Here is a 10147-nt window from a genome sequence, read left to right on the forward strand (position 1 = left end):
AGAATGCATGACTTGTTTCTGGACGTATGAATTACGTGTCTTTAGTGCCTTTGCTGAACGACTTGTGTACTAGCTAGAATTATCTTCACAACCATCTTGTATCAAATTTATTGTGTGCTATATTTCATGCTATATGTAAAATAAGCGGTATTGTAAGTTTGTAAAATATTGTGTAAAAGTTTGAACGCGAAATATTATTATAATCAGTTTTTCATATAGAATTGTAGTAGTTGAATTGTATATTAGCTACTAAGTATGAACTTAACGGGTAGGTACTACCCGAATTTAAACTTATAAAACGCTAATATGAAGAAAAAGCTTTTATAAATGAGTTCATATTATGCTACGAAATACTATTAACTACTCTTAATATTCTGTATGATTAACTTGTTCCATTTGACTATTTTGAAGGAAATGGCACCGACTACTCGACACACCGTGAATATGAATGAAGAGGAATTTCGTACTTTTCTAGCTTCAAACATAGCCGCAGTACAGGCTGCGCTACATACCAACAATAACCTTGGATCTAGCAGTACAGAAAATCGTGTAGGATGCACCTACAAAGAATTCACTGCCTGCAAACCTTTGGAATTTGATGGAACCGAAGGACCGATCGGATTGAAACGGTGGACCGAGAAGGTCGAATCGGTGTTTGCCATAAGTAAGTGTACTGAAGAGGACAAAGTAAAGTACGCTACGCATACCTTCACAGGTTCTGCGTTAACATGGTAGAATACCTATCTAGAGCAAGTGGGACAAGACGATGCGTACGCACTACCGTGGTCAGCATTCAAGCACTTGATGAATGAGAAGTACCGTCCCAGAACCGAGGTCAATAAGCTCAAGACAGAACTTAGAGGGTTACGAACCCAAGGATTTGATATTACCACGTACGAAAGACGATTCACAGAATTATGCCTATTGTGTCCGGGAGCGTTCGAAGATGAGGAAGAGAAGATCGACGCGTTTGTGAAAGGATTACCGGAAAGAATCCAAGAAGATATAAGTTCACACGAGCCCGCCTCCATACAACAGGCATGTAGAATGGCTCACAAACTAGTGAACCAGATTGAAGAAAGAATTAAAGAACAGACTGCTGAAGAGGCCAATGTGAAGCAAGTCAAAAGAAAGTGGGAGGAAAACGGTGATAAGAATCACCAATACAACAACAACAGCAATTACAACAATAATCGCAACAATTATCCCAACAATCGCAACATCAATCGCAACTACAACAAACGGCCCAACAACAACAACAACAACAACAACAACAACAGCAACTACAACAATCATCCCAACAACAATAATAACCGCAACAACAACAACAATTAGAAGCAGCTATGTCAAAGGTGTGAAAAGTATCACTCGGGGTTCTGCACTAAATTTTGCAACAAGTGTAAAAGAAATGGTCATAGCGCAGCGAAGTGTGAGGTCTACGGACCAGGGGTTAATAGAACGAAAGGAACAAATGATGTCGAAACGAGTAATGGCGGAGCAAGTAGTGTCGGAGCAAGTTATGCCAATGTAGTTTGTTATAAATGTGGAAAATCGGGCCACATTATTAGAAATTGCCCGAACCAGGAGAACATGAATGGACAAGGCCGCGGAAGAGTTTTCAATATTAATGCGACAGAGGCACAGGAAGACCCGGAGCTTGTTACGGGTATGTTTCTTATTGACAATAAATCTGCTTACGTTTTATTTGATTCGGGTGCGGATAGAAGCTATATGAGTAGAGATTTTTGTGCTAAATTAAGTTGTCCATTGACGCCTTTGGATAGTAAATTTTTACTCGAATTAGCAAATGGTAAATTAATTTCAGCAGATAATATATGTCGGAATCGAGAAATTAAACTGGTTAGCGAAACATTTAAGATTGACTTGATACCAGTAGAGTTAGGGAGTTTTGATGTGATAATCGGTATGGACTGGTTGAAAGAAGTGAAAGCAGAGATCGTTTGTTACAAAAATGCAATTCGCATTATACGAGAAAAAGAAAAACCCTTAATGGTGTACGGAGAAAAGGGCAACACGAAGCTACATCTTATTAGTAATTTGAAGGCACAAAAACTAATAAGAAAAGGTTGCTATGCTGTTCTAGCACACGTCGAGAAAGTACAAACTGAAGAAAAGAGCATCAATGATGTTCCCGTCGCAAAAGAATTTCCCGATGTATTTCCGAAAGAATTACCGGGATTACCCCCACATCGATCCGTTGAATTTCAAATAGATCTTGTACCAGGAGCTGCATCAATAGCTCGTGCTCCTTACAGACTCGCACCCAGCGGGATGAAAGAACTGCAAAGCCAATTACAAGAACTTTTAGAGCATGGTTTCATTCGACCAAGCACATCACCGTGGAGAGCTCCTGTTTTGTTTGTCAAGAAGAAAGAGGGTACATTCAGGTTGTGTATCGACTACCGAGAGTTGAACAAACTTACCATCAAGAACCGCTACCCACTACCGAGAATCGATGGCTTATTTGATCAACTACAAGGCTCGTCTGTTTATTCAAAGATTGACTTACGTTCCGGGTATCATCAAATGCGGGTGAAAGAAGATGATATTCCAAAGACTGCTTTCAGAACACGTTACGGTCATTACGAGTTTATGGTCATGCCATTTGGTTTAACTAATGCACAAGCTGTGTTCATGGACCTTATGAACCGAGTGTGTGGACCATACCTTGACAAGTTTGTCATTGTTTTCATTGATGACATACTTATTTACTCAAAGAATGACCAAGAACACGGTGAACATTTGAGAAAGGTGTTAGAAGTATTGAGGAAGGAAGAATTGTACGCTAAGTTTTCAAAGTGTGCATTTTGGTTGGAAGAAGTTCAATTTCTCGGTCACATAGTGAACAAAGAAGGTATTAAGGTGGATCCGGCAAAGATAGAAACTGTTGAAAAGTGGGAAACCCCAAAAACTCCGAAACACATACGCCAGTTTTTAGGACTAGCTGGTTACTACAGAAGGTTCATCCAAGACTTTTCCAGAATAGCAAAACCCTTGACTGCATTAACGCATCAAGGGAAGAAATTTGAATGGAATGATGAACAAGAGAAAGCGTTTCAGTTATTGAAGAAAAAGCTAACTACGGCACCTATATTGTCATTGCCTGAAGGGAATGATGATTTTGTGATTTATTGTGACGCATCAAAGCAAGGTCTCGGTTGTCTATTAATGCAACGAACGAAGGTGATTGCTTATGCGTCTAGACAATTGAAGATTCACGAACAAAATTATACGACGCATGATTTGGAATTAGGCGCGGTTGTTTTTGCATTAAAGACTTGGAGGCACTACTTATATGGGGTCAAAAGTATTATATATACCAACCACAAAAGTCTTCAACACATATTTAATCAGAAACAACTGAATATGAGGCAGCGTAGGTGGATTGAATTGTTGAATGATTACGACTTTGAGATTCGTTACCACCCGGGGAAGGCAAATGTGGTAGCCGATGCCTTGAGCAGGAAGGACAGAGAACCATTCGAGTAAAATCTATGAATTTACTGATTCATAATAACCTTACTACTCAAATAAAGGAGGCGCAACAAGGAGTTTTAAAAGAGGGAAATTTAAAGGATGAAATACCCAAAGGATCGGAGAAGCATCTTAATATTCAGGAAGACGGAACCCGGTATAGGGCTGAAAGGATATGGGTACCAAAATTTGGAGATATGAGAGAAATGGTACTTAGAGAAGGTCATAAAACCAGATACTCAATACATCCTGGAACGGGGAAGATGTACAAGGATCTCAAGAAACATTTTTGGTGGCCGGGTATGAAAGCCGATGTTGCTAAATACGTAAGAGAATGTTTGACGTGATCTAAGGTCAAAGCTGAGCATCAGAAACCATCAGGTCTACTTCAACAACCCGAAATCCCGGAATGGAAATGGGAAAACATTACCATGGATTTCATTACTAAATTGCCAAGGACTGCAAGTAGTTTTGATACTATTTGGGTAATAGTTGATCGTCTCACCAAATCAGCACACTTCCTGCCAATAAGAGAAGATGACAAGATGGAGAAGTTAGCACGACTGTATTTGAAGGAAGTCGTCTCCAGACATGGAATACCAATCTCTATTATCTCTGATAGGGATGGCAGATTTATTTCAAGATTCTGGCAGACATTACAGCAAGCATTAGGAACTCGTCTAGACATGAGTACTGCCTATCATCCACAAACTGATGGGCAGAGCGAAAGGACGATACAAACGCTTGAAGACATGCTACGAGCATGTGTTATTGATTTTGGAAACAGTTGGGATCGACATCTACCGTTAGCAGAATTTTCCTACAACAACAGCTACCATTCAAGCATTGAGATGGTGCCGTTTGAAGCACTTTATGGTAGAAAGTGCAGGTCTCCGATTTTTTGGAATGAAGTGGGGGATAGACAGATTACGGGTCCGGAGATTATACAAGAAACTACCGAGAAGATCATCCAAATTCAACAACGGTTGAAAACCGCCCAAAGTCGACAAAAGAGCTACGCTGACATTAAAAGAAAAGATATAGAATTTGAAATTGGAGAGATGGTCATGCTTAAAGTTGCACCTTGGAAAGGCGTTGTTCGATTTGGTAAACGAGGGAAATTAAATCCAAGGTATATTGGACCATTCAAGATTATTGATCGTGTCGGACCAGTAGCTTACCGACTTGAGTTACCTCAACAACTCGCGGCTGTACATAACACTTTCCACGTCTCGAATTTGAAGAAATGTTTTGCTAAAGAAGATCTCACTATTCCGTTAGATGAAATCCAAATCAACGAAAAACTTCAATTCATCGAAGAACCCGTCGAAATAATGGATCGTGAGGTTAAAAGACTTAAGCAAAACAAGATACCAATTGTTAAGGTTCGATGGAATGCTCGTAGAGGACCCGAGTTCACCTGGGAGCGTGAAGATCAGATGAATAAGAAATACCCGCATCTATTTCCAGAAGATTCGTCAACACCTTCAACAGCTTAAAATTTCGGGACGCAATTTATTTAACGGGTAGGTACTGTAGTGACCCGAACTTTTCCATGTTTATATAAATTAATTGAGATTGATATTTACATGATTAAATGTTTCCAACATGTTAAGCAATCAAACTTGTTAAGACTTGATTAATTGAAATATGTTTCATATAGACAATTGACCACCCAAGTTGACCGGCGATTCACGAACGTTAAAACTTGTAAAAAATGACATGACGATATATATATGGATATACATATGGTTAACATGAGATTATGATAAGTAATTATCTCCATAAGTATATTAACAATGAGTTATATACATATAAACAAGACTACTAACTTAAGGATTTCGAAACGAGACATATATATAACGATTATCGTTGTAACGACATTTAAATGTATATATATCATATTAAGATATATTAATATATCATAATATCATGATAATATAATAATTTAACACCTCATTAGATATAATAAACAATGGGTTAACAACATTAATCGAGATCGTTAACTTAAAGGTTTCAAAACAACACTTACATGTAACGACTAACGATGACTTAACGACTCAGTTAAAATGTATATACATGTAGTGTATTTAGATGTATTAAAATACTTTTGGAAGACTTCAAGACATATATCAAAACACTCATACTTAACGAAAATGGTTACAGTTACTTTCCCATTCTTTTCTTTCATCAAGAATTCTAGTCGTATTCTTACCCGTATTATACACAGCTTCAAAACGTACTTACTATGGGTATATACCAATAGGAACTAGCATGGGATTTCACTATTGATTATGTCATGTATGACTAATCAATTTTAACTTCTACCATGAGCTAGTCAACTAACTAGAACTCCTTTTAACCCCACTCACCACTCACCAATTACCACTCATCATTCATTCCATTTCACTTCCAATTCTCTTTCTAATTCTCTCTCAACACACACACACTATTATGAACGTATTTTTCCAGTAGTTAATCATCATCTTCATCAAAAATCACTTCAAGAATCAAGCTATAATCATCATAGGAAGAACACTTCAAGAACACTTCAAAAATCCCTTCAAGTTTACTAATTTACTTCCAAGCTTTCTAATCCATTCCAAGTAATCATCTAAGATCAAGAAACCTTTGTTATATACAGTAGGTTATCTTTCTTATTCAAGGTAATATTCATATTCAAACTTTGATTCAATTTCTATAACTATAAACTATCTTAATTCGAGTAAAAATCTTACTTGAACTTGTTTTTGTGTCATGATCCTACTTCAAGAACTTTCAAGCCATCCAAGATCCTTTAAAGCTAGATCATTTCTTGTCACTTCCAGTAGGTTTACCTACTAAACTTGAGGTAGTAATGATGTTCATAACATCATTCGATTCATATATATAAAACTATCTTATTCGAAGGTTTAAACTCGTAATCACTAGAACATAGTTTAGTTAATTCTAAACTTGTTCGCAAACAAAAGTTAATCCTTCTAACTTGACTGTTAAAATCAACTAAACACATGTTCTATATCTATATGATATGCTAACTTAATGATTTAAAACCTGGAAACACGAAAAACACCGTAAAACCGGATTTACGCCGTCGTAGTAACACCGCGGGCTGTTTTGGGTTAGTTAATTAAAAACTATGATAAACTTTGATTTAAAAGTTGTTATTCTGAGAAAATGATTTTTATTATGAACATGAAACTATATCCAAAAATTATGGTTAAACTCAAAGTGGAAGTATGTTTTCTAAAATGGTCATCTAGACGTCGTTCTTTCGACTGAAATGACTACCTTTACAAAAATGACTTGTAACTTATTTTTCCGACTATAAACCTATACTTTTTCTGTTTAGATTCATAAAATAGAATTCAATATGAAACCATAGCAATTTGATTCACTCAAAACGGATTTAAAATGAAGAAGTTATGGGTAAAACAAGATTGGATAATTTTTCTCATTTTAGCTACGTGAAAATTGGTAACAAATCTATTTCAACCATAACTTAATCAACTTGTATTGTATATTATGTAATCTTGAGATACCATAGACACGTATACAATGTTTCGACCTATCATGTCGACACATCTATATATATTTCGGAACAACCATAGACACTCTACATGTGAATGTTGGAGTTAGCTATACAGGGTTGAGGTTGATTCCAAAATATATATAGTTTGAGTTGTGATCAATACTGAGATACGTATACACTGGGTCGTGGATTGATTCAAGATAATATTTATCGATTTATTTCTGTACATCTAACTGTGGACAACTAGTTGTAGGTTACTAACGAGGACAGCTGACTTAATAAACTTAAAACATCAAAATATATTAAAAGTGTTGTAAATATATTTTGAACATACTTTGATATATATGTATATATTGTTATAGGTTCGTGAATCAACCAGTGGCCAATTCTTACTTCCCGACGAAGTAAAAATCTGTGAAAGTGAGTTATAGTCCCACTTTTAAAATCTAATATTTTTGGGATGAGAATACATGCAGGTTTTATAAATGATTTGAAATGTCCCGTTCTTATTGATTAAAAACGTTCCATATTAATTGATTTCGTTGCGAGGTTTTGACCTCTATATGAGACGTTTTTCAAAGACTGCATTCATTTTAAAACAAACCATAACCTTTATTTAATCAATAAAGGTTTAAAAAGCTTTACGTAGATTATCAAATAATGATAATCTAAAATATCCTGTTTACACACGACCATTACATAATGGTTTACAATACAAATATGTTACAACAAAATAAGTTTCTTGAATGCAGTTTTTATACAATATCATACAAACATGGACTCCAAATCTTGTCCTTATTTAAGTATGCGACAGCGGAAGCTCTTAATAATCACCTGAGAATAAACATGCTTAAAACGTCAACAAAAATGTTGGTGAGTTATAGGTTTAACCTATATATATCAAATCATAATAATAGACCACAAGATTTCATATTTCAATACACATCCCATACATAGAGATAAAAATCATTCATATGGTGAACACCTGGTAACCGACATTAACAAGATGCATATATAAGAATATCCCCATCATTCCGTGACACCCTTCGGATATGATATAAATTTCGAAGTACTAAAGCATCCGGTACTTTGGATGGGGTTTGTTAGGCCCAATAGATCTATCTTTAGGATTCGCGTCAATTAGGGTGTCTGTTCCCTAATTCTTAGATTACCAGACTTAATAAAAAGGGGCATATTCGATTTCGATAATTCAACCATAGAATATAGTTTCACGTATTTGTGTCTATTTTGTAAATCATTTATAAAACCTGCATGTATTCTCATCCCAAAAATATTAGATTTTAAAAGTGGGACTATAACTCACTTTCACAGATTTTTACTTCGTCGGGAAGTAAGACTTGGCCACTGGTTGATTCACGAACCTATAACAATATATACATATATATCAAAGTATGTTCAAAATATATTTACAACACTTTTAATATATTTTGATATTTTAAGTTTATTAAGTCAGCTGTCCTCGTTAGTAACCTACAACTAGTTGTCCACAGTTAGATGTACAGAAATAAATCGATAAATATTATCTTGAATCAATCCACGCCCCAGTGTATACGTATCTCAGTATTGATCACAACTCAAACTATATATATTTTGGAATCAACCTCAACCCTGTATAGCTAACTCCAACATTCACATATAGAGTGTCTATGGTTGTTCCGAAATATATATAGATGTGTCGACATGATAGGTCGAAACATTGTATACGTGTCTATGGTATCTCAAGATTACATAATATACAATACAAGTTGATTAAGTTATGTTTGGAATAGATTTGTTACCAATTTTCACGTAGCTAAAATGAGAAAAATTATCCAATCTTGTTTTACCCATAACTTCTTCATTTTAAATCCGTTTTGAGTGAATAAAATTGCTATGGTTTCATATTGAACTCTATTTTATGAATCTAAACAGAAAAAGTATAGGTTTATAGTCGAAAAAATAAGTTACAAGTCATTTTTGTAAAGGTAGTCATTTGTAGTCATTTCAGTCGAAAGAACGACGTCTAGATGACCATTTTAGAAAACATACTTCCACTTTGAGTTTAACCATAATTTTTGGATATAGTTTCATGTTCATAATAAAAATCATTTTCTCAGAATGAAAACTTTTAAATCAAAGTTTATCATAGTTTTTAATTAACTAACCCAAAACAGCCCGCGGTGTTACTACGACGGCGTAAATCCGGTTTTACAGTGTTTTTCGTGTTTCCAGGTTTTAAATCATTAAGTTAGCATATCATATAGATATAGAACATGTGTTTAGTTGATTTTAAAAGTCAAGTTAGAAGGATTAACTTTTGTTTGCGAACAAGTTTAGAATTAACTAAACTATGTTCTAGTGATTACAAGTTTAAACCTTCGAATAAGATAGCTTTATATGTATGAATCGAATGATGTTATGAACATCATTACTACCTTAAGTTCCTTGGATAAACCTACTGGAAAATAGAAAAATGGATCTAGCTTCAACGGATCCTTGGATGGCTCAAAGTTCTTGAAGCAGAATCATGACACGAAAACAAGTTCAAGTAAGATCATCACTTGAAATAAGATTGTTATAGTTATAGAAATTGAACCAAAGTTTGAATATGAATATTACCTTGTATTAGAATGATAACCTTCTGTAAGAAAGAAAGATTTCTTGAGGTTGGATGATCAACTTACAAGATTGGAAGTGAGCTAGCAAACTTGAAAGTATTCTTGATTTTATGTAACTAGAACTTGTAGAATATATGAAGAACACTTAGAACTTGAAGATAGAACTTGAGAGAGATCAATTAGATGAAGAAAATTGAAGAATGAAAGTGTTTGTAGGTGTTTTTGGTCGTTGCTGTATGGATTAGATATAAAGGATATGTAATTTTGTTTTCATGTAAATAAGTCATGAATGATTACTCATATTTTTGTAATTTTATGAGATATTTCATGCTAGTTGCCAAATGATGGTTCCCACATGTGTTAGGTGACTCACATGGGCTGCTAAGAGCTGATCATTGGAGTGTATATACCAATAGTACATACATCTAAAAGCTGTGTATTGTACGAGTACGAATACGGGTGCATACGAATAGAATTGTTGATGAAACTGAACGAGGATGTA

The sequence above is a fragment of the Rutidosis leptorrhynchoides genome, chromosome 7 (genome assembly GCF_046630445.1).
Source record: "Rutidosis leptorrhynchoides isolate AG116_Rl617_1_P2 chromosome 7, CSIRO_AGI_Rlap_v1, whole genome shotgun sequence".
NCBI lineage: Eukaryota > Viridiplantae > Streptophyta > Magnoliopsida > Asterales > Asteraceae > Rutidosis > Rutidosis leptorrhynchoides.